The sequence below is a fragment of the Mus caroli genome, chromosome 19 (assembly GCF_900094665.2).
Source record: "Mus caroli chromosome 19, CAROLI_EIJ_v1.1, whole genome shotgun sequence".
Taxonomy (NCBI): domain Eukaryota; kingdom Metazoa; phylum Chordata; class Mammalia; order Rodentia; family Muridae; genus Mus; species Mus caroli.
Window position 1 is genome coordinate 8295181 of NC_034588.1, and position 14480 is coordinate 8309660.

The window sequence follows — 14480 nt, forward strand, 5'->3', positions numbered from 1 at the left end:
ATATGCCTCAGTACAGGGGAACGCCAGGGCCAAGAAGTGGGAGTGGGTGGGTAGGGGAGTGGGTGGGGGAGCATGTGGGGGACTTTTGGGATAGCATTGGAAATGTAATTGAAATAAATACCCAATAAAAAAAGAAATAAACGCTATTTATTTATTTATTTATTTATGGAAATCTTATTTATTTTTATTTTATGTGTACAAGCATTTGCCCAACTGTATGTCTGTGAACCATTGGCATACAGTGTTCTTGGAGGCCAGAAGAAGACATTGATCTTCCTGAGACTGGAATTACATACAGGCTGTTGTGAGTTGCCATGTAGATGCTGGAAATCAAACCTGGGTCCTCTGGAAGAGCAGCTAGTGCTCTTAACTATTAAGCCATCTCTCCAGCCCCACCTTTCTACTTTTGAAGCAAAATTTAGAAGCTTTTCGCAGAAGGATAAGTCTACAACATTTACAAAAAATAAAAATAAAAAACACCTCATAAATTTATTGATCAGTGCCAGTTATTACAGCTATTTTTATTGATTTACAAGCTTATGCTATATATACAACAAAAGGATATAATAAGACTGGGGTTCCAAATGACAGGCAAAGCAGGCAAAAACCTGAAATATAAACAACAGGAAACAAATATGTATCTATCTATATTTTAGCAAAACATTTCAGTATAAATCTCTGGTGAACTACAGAAAGATGGAATGCCATCAATTAAGTCACATATTTAAGTTAAAATGTCAGAGGACGACAGGCAGCAACCTATGGTTCAGATTGTCTTGTATTTTCCCCGGGTTTTCAACAGACAAATACTGTACAGGGTGCACACGTAAGTTCTTAAACAGCCACCGTATGTACTCATTAGACACTTCAAGAGTCAAGCAGTTTAACAGCTGCCTTTCCTAGTATTCTCATGCTTTGCCAGTCCTGGTAGCAAAATTAGATGTTATAATCCCAAAAGGAATAATAGTGTTAACAACAAAATGTATTACTGGGGGCGATAACGGAAACTCTGAGGGAGGGAAAAGAAAGAGAGAGAGAGCCGCCGCCAGAACGCAGAGAGGCCTGCAGGCTGCAGTGCAGGAAGTGCCCGACGGACAGGCGGCCGTCGGGCCAAAGTCTTCCCCAGCCGCGCTGTGCTGTGAGCTGTGAGCCCTACGCCGCCCGCCCCGGGCGCATGGCCAGGGCGGGGCGGGGCAGGCGATTCAGGAGGTTGCGGCCCTGGCTGCCCACTGAGCTTGGGCAGGGCGCCGGCTGCTTGCTCTGTGGTTCGGTAGTCCTGCCCGGGGTGGGCATCAGGGAAGGCGGCAAGGACGCATGGCTCACTACCATGGACGACAAGGCCTTCACCAACAAGTTGGACTAGTGGGGTGGAGCAGCTGAACTAGTGTAAGCAGCTGAAGGAGAACCAAGTGCAGATTCTGTGCGCGAAGGCTAGGCATCGATGTATAAATACAAAACACCATTAGGAATCATTTAGTTAATTTTTTTTGCCAGTCATGTTTGGTTCTACCCTAGGTCTCTGGGCTGTCCGGCCTCAGGGTCCTGCTCATCAAGGCAGTGTTAAACATGGTGTGGGTCTCATAGTGTGGGTGTCAAGTTGGCCACTCCCACAAGTTCTGTTGTCCCAGCACATCTTGCAGGCAGGACAGATTGTAGATTGAGGGTTTTTGGCTGGGTTGGTATTCCAGTCCCATTACTGGAAGCCTGGCCTGGTTACAGAAGATGAACAGTTCAGGTTTCCTGTCCTCCACTACTAGGAGTCTTCAATTGTTTCCACTACACGAGGTTCCCACATCCCTGGCAAGTGCTCTCCAGTTCCTGTCTTCTCTCCCTGTATTTTTTCCCTTCATCCTTGTTCCCCAGTCCAATCCCTCCTATTCCCATCTTCACCACCCTCAGCCTACCCGCAGAATCTATTCTATTTCCCCTTTCCAGGGAGGTCCACACAACCTCTAAAGAGCCCTCTTTGCTACTTAGCCTCTCTGGGTCTGTGAATTGTAACTGATTATCATTTAATTAACAGCTAATACTACTAATGAGTGAAGACATACTGTTGATATTCTGTCTGGACTTCACCCCCCACAGTTACCTGGCAACAGCCAGGTAGGCCTGACCCACTATAAAAGGGGCTGCTTGCCCTCTCTCTCCCTTGCCTCTTGCCCCCTTGCTCCCCCCTCCTTATTCCCCCCCCCCACGTGGTCATGGCCGGCCTCTTCTTCTCTACTCTCTCCCTCTCTCTGCCTTTCTCTGCCTCTACTACCCTCTTTACTCCCCTCCCCATGCCCTGAATAAACTCTATTCTATACTATACCCTTGTGTGGCTGGTCCCTCCGGGGGAAGGGATGCCTTGGCATGGGCCCGACAAGGCATCCCCTTCCTCCATACCTCATCACACCCCCCATAGGACATATTCTTATATCTCTTTATCTTTTTATACTTACAACACATACCATATTTGTCTTTCTGGGTCTGGATTACCTTCCTTAGGACATCTTTTTTTTTTTTTTTTGGTTTTTTCGAGACAGGGTTTCTCTGTGTAGCCCTGGCTGTCCTGGAGCTCACCTTGCAGACCAGGCTGGCCTCGAACTCAGAAATCCGCCTGCCTCTGCCTCCCGATTAAAGGGATTAAAGGCGTGCGCCACCACGCCCGGCAGGACATCTTTTTTTTTTTTTTTTAATTTATTTATTTTTTCTAGTTCCATCCATCTGCCTGTAAATTTCATGTCCTTTTAAAAAACAGCTGAGTAAAATACTCCACTGTATAAAAGTAGCCCATTTTCTTTATTTAGAGAAAGACCTGTGTGATCCACTCAGAAGGGGTAGTAGGGGGAAGGAGCCTTCAGCAGGTGGTCTCCTACAGAACTAGAGATAAGATTTGGGAATTGATTTTGAAGGAGCTGAGGGAGGGGTGGAGACCTGCCTGCTTCCCTGGCAGCAGTTACATCCTGTTATCCTCAGACAAGAGGTGTCCTCTACAAATGTCTGCTGAAGAAAGTTCTTTTTGTTCATTTGTTTACAGCAGTTTCCCTTTCCCTTAATGTTCTCCCACCACGCTCCCACCCAACTTAAACCATCCTATAAAAATCTAAACTCTCAAGCCCAGTATGGCAGAACATGCCTTTAAGTCAGGAGGCAGAGGCAGTCAGATCTCAGAGTTCGAAGTCAGCCAAGTCTACAAAGCAAGTCCCAAGGCAGCCAGGGCTGTTACACAGATAAATTCGGTTACACAACAAAACAAAACAAAACAAAACAAAACAAAACAAAACAAAACAAAACAAAACAAAACAAAACAAAACAGAGCAAATCAAAACAAAACAAAACAGAGCAAATCAAAACAAAACAAAACAGAGCAAATCAAAACAAAACAAAACAGAGCAAATCAAAACAGCCCCCATAAATTGCTCTCCCTTCTCCTGCAGATAGTTCTGCAGTTCACACTTGAATAGAGTTTTGTTCTTTATCTTCTGTGCTGCTTCAGTGGTCCTGCTGTCTCATAAACTCTACAAGGACAGCATTTAACTGCTCCCTGGGATCCTTTCTCTCCCTAGAGCCCTTCCAAATGCTGGGCTCCTTATTAAAAGGAAGATCCTATTGGCAGCCTTAAATGACACAGTGATATGTTGCCCCCTTAACCAGCCTGGCTCTTTATTTGCCTTGTTCCTCACTTGTACCAACACCAGACAGAATAAGCCACATGCATTAGTGTGTCCCTTCTTCCCCTCCCTCATGCTGTGGCTTGTAAGGGGAAATTGCCTACATGGTATCTCTGTGGAAGCCAAAAGTGTCTGTAAGTCAAGGACTGCATCACAACACCCACCGTCCCCCACTTCTCTTCTATGAGTAGAGCCTCACACATATCAAGTGCACAATCCAAATTTATTATGTGACTGAATGATAACAAGTAAAAGTGGATGACTTGGGAGTTTTTCTATCTCACAAGTTCACAAGCAGAAAAACAAGCACATGGTATGTATATTAAACCATGCTCATGGATGTTGACACCACACAGTGCTTGGCTCCCATCTTAAATTTCCATTTTCTCAGCGGAGAGAAAGAATTTTGTGGTATTTGGGTCCAATCAAGTCCTAATAGAGGCAAGGCAAGTGTCTACTTCTGAGCTCCACCTGTATCACTGAATAAACTCGCTGTGAAAGATGGCTCCCTCAGTCTTCTAGGGAAGGAAGAAGGGGATTATGCACATCTAGAAGGAGGAGGACTTATTTTGGCCTCTAGTTTTGCTTCTTTAAAGGCTGGATCTCTCCCGAATGACCCAGTGGGTGGCTTTTTCCACTTGAGGTTTCCAGTATGTTTGTTATGACGACCGGGATCTGGTATATATGTACCTAGGGAATATAGAGACAGCAAGGCTTAGTAATAAGGATGCAAAAAGGATGTGCAAACCTGTAGGATTCAGACACTGTGCGATTCCTCCTTACTCTAGGCAGGAAGCCAAAACCAGGAAGTCCCTTCTAGAGATCTACCCTCTTAGAAAACATATTTCCACCCACCAGAGAGCCCCAGCACTCACATCATTGGCTTTATGGCAGAAGACTTTAACAGTGTTCTTAGAAGACTTATACACCAGGTATTGTTGCATCAGGCATACGAGGAGCACACCACCAAAGATAAATAGAGGGATCTGGAAGCAGATCAGATGAATAGGACGTGAATGCTGACCTGAAATGTCTGAGTTTGAACTGTGGCTTTGCAATGGACCACGTTTATGGCTTTGGTAATTCTCCCATTCTCTCTCAAGTTCATGGGTAAAAAGTCTCTCTGAGTCTTTGGGAATCTCCAGGGTAGATGAAAAAAAAAATAGTTACTTTACTCCCTTACAGCCAGTGCCTCAGGAAAGAAGAACCATTGCTGAGGTAAGCTCCTTGGTGGGCTCCTCAGAGGGAGGCAGGAAGCCTTAAGGTGTGTTTTTGTACTGGGAGAAGGAAAAGGCTGGGAGCCTGTTACCTTCCAGAAAGAGATTGCCCACAGTCTGACAACTTGTCACACTACTTTGCAGAAGGGTCTGGAGCTGAGGCAGTGAAGGTGAGTAAGGCCACAACTTGATTAGAAAAAACACCCATGGAAGGAGTTACAGAGACAAAGTTTGGAGCTGAGACAAAAGGATGGACCATCTAGAGACTGACATACCCGGGGATCCATCCCATAATCAGCCTCCAAATGCTGACACCATTGTACACACTAGCAAGATTTTGCTGAAAGGACCCTGATATAGCTGTCTCTTGTGAGGCTATGCCGGGGCCTAGCAAACACAGAAGTAGATGCTCACAGTCACAGTCAGCTATTGGATGGATCACAGGGCCCCCAATGGAGGAGCTGGAGGAAGTACCCAAGGAGCTAAAGGGATCTGCAATCCTATAGGTGGAACAACAATATGAACTAACCAGTACCCCCCAGAGCTCATGTCTCTAGCTGCATATGTATCAGAAGATGGCCTAGTTGGCCATCAGTTGAAAGAGAGGCCCATTGGTCTTGCAAGCTTTATATGCCTCAGTGCGGGGGAATGCCAGGGCCAAGAAGTGGGAGTGGGTGGGGGAGCTTGTGGGGGACTTTTGGAATAGCATTGGAAGTGTAAATGAAGAAAATACCTAATTAAAATAAAATAAAATAAAATAAAGAAATTCTTCGCTCTGCATACCTCTGGCTCTTTATTTAAACTCCATGTTAGGAACTGAGTGATAAGCCCAGGTGGGGCCAAGTCACTGGACCCCTTTGGTCTGCTTCTCAATGAAGTCACAATGAATTCATCTTTTCTACCTTCCACTCTTATTTGTTTAGTTGGCCCATTAAGGACTGGGTAGATGAATCTGGATTGCTTGAGCCTGGACTCTGACCCTGACAATTCTAGGTGCAGTCTGGAGCACAACAGAGAGGCTTCTCTGGGTAAGAGTAGGATGTGAGGTCATAGTCAAGAACAACAGAAAAATGAGATGGTTAAAGGCTAGAGGGGGAAGGCAAAGCTAACATGGAGAGAGCAGGTCCTGTATCAAATGTTTTTTCTAGGGCAGAGGAAGATTCTAACTACATACAGGGTGCCTCATCTTCAGAAGAGGGTACAAACTCCTGCCATTGTTCTGAGCTTTTAGAGAAAGCTAGATCATTAAAAAGTCTGCTGGGCTGGATCAGAGCTATTTTAAAAGGGGAAGAATTAAGGCCTCTGCGCATTGAGAAAAAGTCAGTGAAGTGATCCACAACTGAGGAGAAAATCAGGAAGAACTTACACAGGAGGACCCAGGAGAAACTTATGCTTAAGTCCTTTGCTTTGTTCTTTCCAGATATTTCTGTGTGTGTGTGTGTGTGTGTGTGTGTGTGTGTGTGTGTGTGTGTGTGTATTTCCCACAGCACCTGGCTGGCCCTTCATGTGCCTACCTAGTGCTGTCTCCTCTATACATCCCAGGCTTAGAATTGAGTTCTGTGGTGTCAGACAGGAGATACCCACCCCACAAGAACTCTATCTTCCTGGAAAAACAGACTTAGAAATAATAACAAATTAAATACAAGCTTTCAAAGACAGAAGGTGACACCCATTCTCTCCAGTAAGCTGGGATGAGTCCTTCTATGGGCCTTCTTACCCACTATAGATTTTCCCTTACAGATCAAGAGGTACTTACGGGAGACATCTTGCAGCTGAGGTTGTCTGCTAGACTCCTGCTGATCTTCTCTTTGGGTTTTTATATAACATTTGACATTTGAGAATGTCAGTTTCACTTTCCCTTTGAACTGCTTTGGGACATCTATTTGCTAAGCAGGAGTGGACTGAAAAACCCCCAGTCTGAGACAAGCTTGCTCAATTAATTGACCTATCCCACAAACAAACAGGAAGATCTGCAAACACAGCCCTAAGCAGCTTTTTCTCACTTGGGAAATTCCTTGCTTGGAACACAGTACAGTGTTGCCTGAGAAAACTGCTTCATCCTTGGCTATGGAAATAAGCAGACATAATATGATATTTCAATGCCTTAAAGCAAATGCTGTTTTTTTTTTTTTTTTTTTTTTTTTTTGGTAAGAGTAACACAAGTACATGGGTCAGTGGATATTCTTCAGGGCTCTCTAGGGTGTGGTTTCAGGCAGGACACAGGATTACACTCAAGTGTGTATCTCCTGGGCTTGCATTTTCATCGTGGGTTATAGGTTAAAGAATTAACAGATGTGAATACAAGGAGAGTTCACTATGATACTGCCAGAAGCCAGAGGCTAGGAGGAGAAGCCTGGAGGAGACTCTCCTCCCAGTCCTCCTGAAGGATGGAGCCTTGCTGACACCCTGAACTCAGACTTCCTGCCTCCAGAACCAAGGGACAATAGGTTTAATGAACTCTCCTGTTTGTGATCACCTTGTTATCATTGCTTAAAAGCCCATAGAGTGTCTGTGAAAGATCTTGTGTGGTGACAGGGAAGCAGTCACTGCTGGCACAGCCAGCTGACTGGTCAGATTGGGATTAATGGAGGTGACATGGAAATATAAGGAAGAGGAGGCAATCCCCAGTAGAGACAGAAGGCCCTGCTCTCCATAGGGTGTGGTACTTTGAGTGAGAACCCCGCCCCCCCATAAATTAAAAGCTTGGTTCCTGGTTGGGAACTGTTTGGGAAGAATTAGGGGGTGTAGCTTTGCTGGGGGAGGTGTGTCCCACTGTGCACGTTCTCTCTCTTATTCCCTCTCTCCTTTCCCCTGATCCCCTCTCGTCTTCCTCTGCAGGAAGTACACTCTTAACTACCGCTCCAGTGCCACGCCTGCCTGCTTGATGCCATGCTTCCCGTTTTGATGATTGCAGACTGTAACTCTCTGAAACTGTGGGCCTCTAAATTAATTAATTAATAAGTCAATTAATTAAAATCAGTGGCCTTGGTCATGTGTCTCTTCAGAGCAATAAAACAAACAAACAAACAAAAACAAAACAAAACAAAAAACCAAACAAACTGGTGCTGGTTCTCTCTTCTAGGTACCTTGGTCTCCTTGCATGCTTGTGGCTTTCTGCTGACTTCCCTTTTCTTCCTAATTCAGGTCTCAGTGGTACCTCTGCAGAGCTGCTTCCCATGCTCTTCCCACATGATCAGGGAGGGCAGTTAGCCTTCACTTTCACCCTTTACATTCTGGCCATACACTGGGATCAGAGAGGGTGCATGTCTCCGAATGTTCTGTCCTGAGTACCCACAGCATTGCCTTTGATCTGTTTTATGTCCTTGAACCACAGTTACCATACATGTTATTTCTTCTCATTAGCCTTTGAGCACTTAGGAGTGGGACCTGGTAGCCACCTGTATGGGCAGATACTTGCTGGTTGTGTAATGAGTGATCGGATGGCTAAGTCTGATGGGCTTTACATTAGAGCTGCTGAGTCTGCCTGGAGGACCAAGACTGCACACTCTGAGGAGGAGGAGTGAAGGACTTTTAGACTGGGTTGTGAGGCTCCAGAATGGAGACCCATTCTCTGTGTCCTAGGGCTCTGGAGAGGGGATAGCACAGCAGGTGAGTGTATTCTAACTCAAGGAACTCAGGACATCTTTGCACTTGGAGGAAATCAACTAAAGACTCTGAAAGAGCTTATAAGGATTCCGTTTGTTGATATTTACCACTGAATAAATGAAAGCAGAGATGACTAAGATGTATTTGTTAGTTGTTAGGTTAAAACTATACATTTCATGTCAGCAGAGATAAGCATCTTTAATGAAAAAAAAAAAACCAACCCTATTTTCCAAAATAAAAATTTAGTAAGAAGAGAATTAGTTTTTAGCAATTGTGGGGGGAGGCGAAATATCTCTGCCTCCCCCCAACACTAGGTTCACAAGTGAAATCAGTGTAACAAAAGACAGAACAAGAGAAAAGTACGCATATCTATAAACTATGATCTCCCCTCCCCTCTCTTTTATTTAAAAGAAAAATTTTGGAAGTACTTTGATTAAAAGACATTATTGAAAGTGTCACTGAAGAGCATTGTATTCTGTTTTGAGTTTATTTTATTTTTCATACATGAGTACTATATTTACATCATTTCTACCTTGTGCCCTCCAATTCCTTTGAAGTTCCCTGCACTCCCTCTTAGGTTCATGACCCTGCTCTTTATAATTGTTGCTCCCCTATGTGAGTAAATGTGGGTATTTCTGTGCTTGATTTATTGAAAATGTGAAGAGTCATGAACTGGATTTAAAAAAATCGATCTGGAGGCTGGAGAGATGGCTCAGTGGATAAAGGTTTTGGCTCCTCTTCCAGATTACCTAGGTTCAATTCCTAGCACCCACATGGTGACTCATAACCTGCCGGGGTCTAGCCTTACACAGGATTGGGGTTCTCAGCTGGAAGCAGGGATATCTGGAAGGCGCATAATGAACACGTAGGTAACATTTTCGGGTACAACCTGATGAGCAAGTCTCAAAGCTTGATCTCTCTCTCTCTCTCTCTCTCTCTCTCTCTCACTGCACTCTTCACTCTTCACACTCCCATACACCTCACACCTCTAATTTGCCCCAGTCTTTTATTGTTACTCCAAAAAGCAGGTAGAAAGAGAGACATTGTATAATCATTACCAGATGTATCAAGTTCAAAAGAATGACCACATCTCACAAAGAATTAAGAATTATGATTGTTCCTCAAAGTTCGAAGCTTTCCCTATTCTCAGCCCTATGGCCAAAATAATAATTGCAAACTTATCATTATTTAAACTTTAACTATTGACTTATACTTCAGAGCTCAAAGCTCTGAGGTTAGCTACGTGTGGTTTTCCTGTGAAGCTCTAACAATAAACAAGGGCAAAGGTGTCAGGCTGTGGTTAGAAAGAAACAGGCTAACCTTTAACTCAGCAGTTTTGCTAGCTTCTGCTTCTGCACATTGCACACAATGACCCAATAGGTTTTTCCTTTCTGAACTAAAGTATCCCGTGTTCCTGTTCCTTTAGTCCACTTTTCCCTTATCCCATGATTGTGTCTCTTACACTAATAATTTTCATAGTTCCAGTAAATTCCTTCACTCTCAGGTAATGGACTCTGTATGACTTTAGCAGTACATGGCTCTGTTTCATTTTCTAATAATTTTTTCAAACTTTGCAAGTCAAACATTAATCTGAAACTACAATTGTGCAATTATTACATTGTTCCAAAAATGAGAGCACACAGCATGCACGTGGGCCATTAGGACTGTGCTGGGCTCTGCCCTATGCTTCAATTTTTGGTTGTTTAAGAATCATTACATTTGGCCAGCCCAGGGCCACTATGGGCATAAACTCAGAGGACGGTCCTACAGTCCCCAGAGGACTCTCCACGCTGCAGATGCCCTAGCATACCCAGGATCTTAGGATCACTGGTGAGTCTAACACCAAGGCAACTGTGAGGGCCCTGTGCCAGCAGGAGCAGGGACACAGGAAACCTGCCTGACCAGTGGCTCAGTTTCCTTCTGGTCGGTGCTGGTCTACCTTGGTTTCGAACACAGCAGATAGTCCCATGGTTCCCCAGAGGAGGTACCAATTCCAAGCACTTTAACATGCCCAGGATCTCAGGAACCCAGGATCTCAGGGTCTCAGAGGAAGCTTGACTGCCTAGAACTCTGATACACCCAGAATCTCAGATTCACAGGATCCCAGAATCACAGGATCACAGAGAAAGATGGACTCTGAGAAGTTCTGAATTAACTGGGATTACAGGAAGGACAGGCTCCAATCAGATATACCGAGGGCAGCAAGCACTTGAGATAATCAGGTGGCAGGAGGCAAACGAAAGAACAGAACCAATAGAAACCAAGGTTACTTGGCATCATCAGAACCAAACTCTCCTACCTCAGCAAGTCCTGGATACACCATCACACCAGAAAAGCAAGATATGGATCTAAAGTCATTTCTCATGATGATGATGGAGGACTATAAGAAGGAAATAAATAACTCCCTTAAGGAAATTCAAGAGAACACAGGTAAACAGTTAGAAGACCTCAGATAGGAAACACAAAAATCCCTTAAAAGAATTCCAGAGCCGGGTGGTGGTGGCACATGCCTTTAGTCCCAGCACTCGGGAGGCAGAGGCAGGTGGATTTCTGAGTTCGAGGCCAGCCTGGTCTACAGAGTAAGTTCCAGGATAGCCAGGGCTACACAGAGAAACCCTGTCTTAAAAAAAAAAAAAAAGAATTCCAGGAGAATACATCCAATCAGGTGAAAGAATTGAACAAAACCATCCAAGATCTGAAAATGGAAGTAGAAACAATAAAGAAATCACAAAGGGAGACCACTCTGGAAATTGAAAACCTAGGAAAGAAGTCAGGAGCCATTGATGCAAGCATAACCAATAGAATACAAGAGATAGAAGAGAGAATCTCAGGTGCAGAAGATACCATAGAAAACATTGACACTACAATCAAAGAAAATGAGAAAAGCAAAAAGATCTTAACCCCAAACATCCAGGAAATCCAGGACACAAGGAGAAGACCAAACCTAAGGATAATAGGTATAGACGAGAAGGAAGATTTCCAACTTAAAGGACCAGTAAATATCTTCAACAAAATTATAGAAGAAAACTTCCCCAACCTAAAGAAAGAGATGCCCATGAATATACAAGAAGCCTACAGAATTCCAAATAGATTAGACCAGAAAAGAAATTCCTCCTATCACATAATAATCAAAATACCAAATGCACAAAACAAAGAAAGGATATTAAAAACAGTAAGGGAAAAAGGTCAAGTAACATATAAAGGCAGACCTATCAGAATTAAACCTGACTTCTCCCCAGAGACTATGAAAGCCTGGGAAGATATCTATCATACAGACCCTAAGAGAACAGAAATGCCAGCCCAGGCTACTATACCCAGCAAAATTCTCAATTACCATAGATGGAGAAACCAAGTTATTCTGTGACAAAAGCAAATTTACACATTATCTTTTCACAAATCCAGCCATTCAAAGGATAATAAAGAAGAAAAACATAAGGAGAGGAACTAAGCTCAAGAAAAAGGAAGAAAGTAATCTTTCAACAAACCTAAAGAAGATAGCCACATGAACACAATTCCAACTCTAGCAACAAAAATAACAGGAAGCAACAACGACTTTTCCTTAATATCTCTTAATATCAATGGACCCAATTCCCCAATAAAAAGACATAGACTAACAGACTGGTTACAAAAACAGGACCCAACTTTTTGCTGCATACAGGAAACCCACCTCAGGGACAAAGAGAGATACTACTTTAGAGTAAAAGGCTGGAAAACAATGTTCTAAGCAAATGATCCCAAGAAACAAGCTGGAGTAGCCATTCTAATATCGAGTAAAATCGACTTTCAACCTAAAGTTCTCAAAAAAGACAAGGAGGGACACTTACTCATCAAAGGTAAAATCTTCCAAGATGAACTCTCAATTCTGAACATCTATGTTCCAAATGCAAGGGCATCTACATTCATTAAAGAAATTTTGCTATATCTCTAAGCACACATTGTACCTCACACAATAATAGTGGGAGACTTTAGCACCCCACTGTCTTCAATGGACAGATCCTGGAAACAGAAACTAAACAGAGGCACAGTGAAACTAACAGAAGTTATGAAAAAAAAATGGATTTAACAGATACCTGCTGATCTTGTCTTTGGGTTTTTATATAAAGTTTGAGAATGTCAGTTTCACTTTCCCTTTGAACTGCTTTGGGACACTATTTGCTAAACAGGAGTGGACTGAAAAACCCCCAGTCTGAGAGAAGTTTGTGCAATTAGTTGGCCTATCCCACAAACAAACAGGAAGATCTGCAAACACAGCCCCAAGCAGCTTTTTCCCACTTGGGAAATTCCTTGCTTGGAACACAGTACAGTGTTGCCTGAGAAAACTGCTTCATCCTTGGCTATGGAAATAAGCAGATGTGATATTTCAATGCCTTAAAGAAAATGCTGATTTTTTTTTTGTAAGAGTAACATGAGTACATGGGTCAGTGGATATTCTTCAGAGCTCTCTAGGGTGTGGCTTCAGGCAGAACACCCCACTCTCATCAATGGATAGATCCTGGAAACAGAAACTAAACAGAGACACAGTAAAACTAACAGAAGTTATGAAACAAATGGATTTAACAGATATCTATAGAACATTTCATCCTAAAACAAAAAGATATACCTTCTTCTAAGTACCTCATGGTACCTTCTCCAAAACTGACCATATAATCCATCACCAAACAGGCCTTAGCAGATGCAAAAATGTTGAAATAATCCCATGCACCCTATCAGATCATCATTTACTAAGGCTGATATTCAATAACAAAATAAATAATAGAAAACCCACATACACGTGGAAGCTGAACAACAATCTACTCAGTGATAACTTGGTCAAGGAAGAAATAAAGAAGAAATTAAAGACGTTTTAGAGTTTAATGAAAATGAAGCCACAACATACCCAAACTTATAGAACACAATGAAAGTAGTCCTAAGAGGAAACTCATAGTTCTGAGTGCCTCCAAAAAGAAGCTGGAGTGAGCATACACTAGCAGCTTGACAGCACACCTGAAAGCTCTAGAACAAAAGGAAGCAAATTCACCCAAGAGGAGTAGACAGCCCCATATCCCCTAAAGAAATAGAAACAGTCATTAATAGTCCCCCCCCCCCAAAAAAAAAGCCCAGGACCAGATGGGTTTAGTGCAGAGTTCTGTCAGACCTTCAAAGAGGACCTAATTGCAATACTCCTCAAACTATTCCACAAAATAGAAACAGAAGGTACTCTACCAAATTCATTCTATGAAGCCACAATTACTCTGATACCTAAACCACACAAAGACCCAACAAAGAATGAGAACTTCAGACTAATTTCCCTTATGAATATCAATGCAAAAATACTCAATAAAATTCTCACAAACCGAATCCAAGAACACATCAAAACGATCATCCATCATGACCAAGTAGGCTTCATCCCAGGGATGCAAGGATAGTTCAATATACGGAAATCCATCAACATAATTCACTATATAAACAAACTCAAAGACAAAAGCCACATGATCACCTCATTAGATGCTGAGAAAGCATTCGACAAAGTCCAACACCACTTCATGATGAACGTCTTGGAAAGATCAGGAATTCAAGGCCCATACCTAAACATAGTAAAATCAATATACATACAGCAAACCAGTAGCCAGCATCAAACTAAATGGTGAGAAACTGGAAGCGATCCCACTAAAGTCAGGGACTAGACAAGGCTGCCCACTCTCTCCCTACATATTCAACATAGTACTTGAAGTCCTAGCCAGAGCAATTAGACAAGAAAAAGGGGTCAAAGGAATACAAATTGGAAAGGAAGAAGTCAAAATATCACTATTTGAAGATGACATGATAGTATATATAAGTGAACCCAAAAATTCCATCAGAGAACTCCTAAACCTGATAAACAGCTTCAGTGAAGTAGCTGGATATAAAATTAACTCAAACAAATCAGTGGCCTTTCTCTACACAAAGGATAAACAGGCTGAGAAAGAAATTAGGGAAACAACACCCTTCTCAATAGTCACAAATAATATAAAATACCTTGGTGTGA

The 14480-nt window shown here is 42.9% G+C and overlaps 1 long non-coding RNA gene across 1 annotated transcript; it reads right to left on the minus strand.

Annotated features, from left to right (window-relative positions):
- Positions 1-3857: 3857 nt before the first annotated feature.
- LOC110285835 lies at positions 3858-6808 on the minus strand. The gene is made up of 3 exons (XR_002377089.1): positions 6627-6808; positions 4529-4639; positions 3858-4343 (listed from the first exon to the last, which is right to left on the minus strand). It is a non-coding gene; the product is annotated as an uncharacterized LOC110285835 (long non-coding RNA).
- Positions 6809-14480: the final 7672 nt, after the last annotated feature.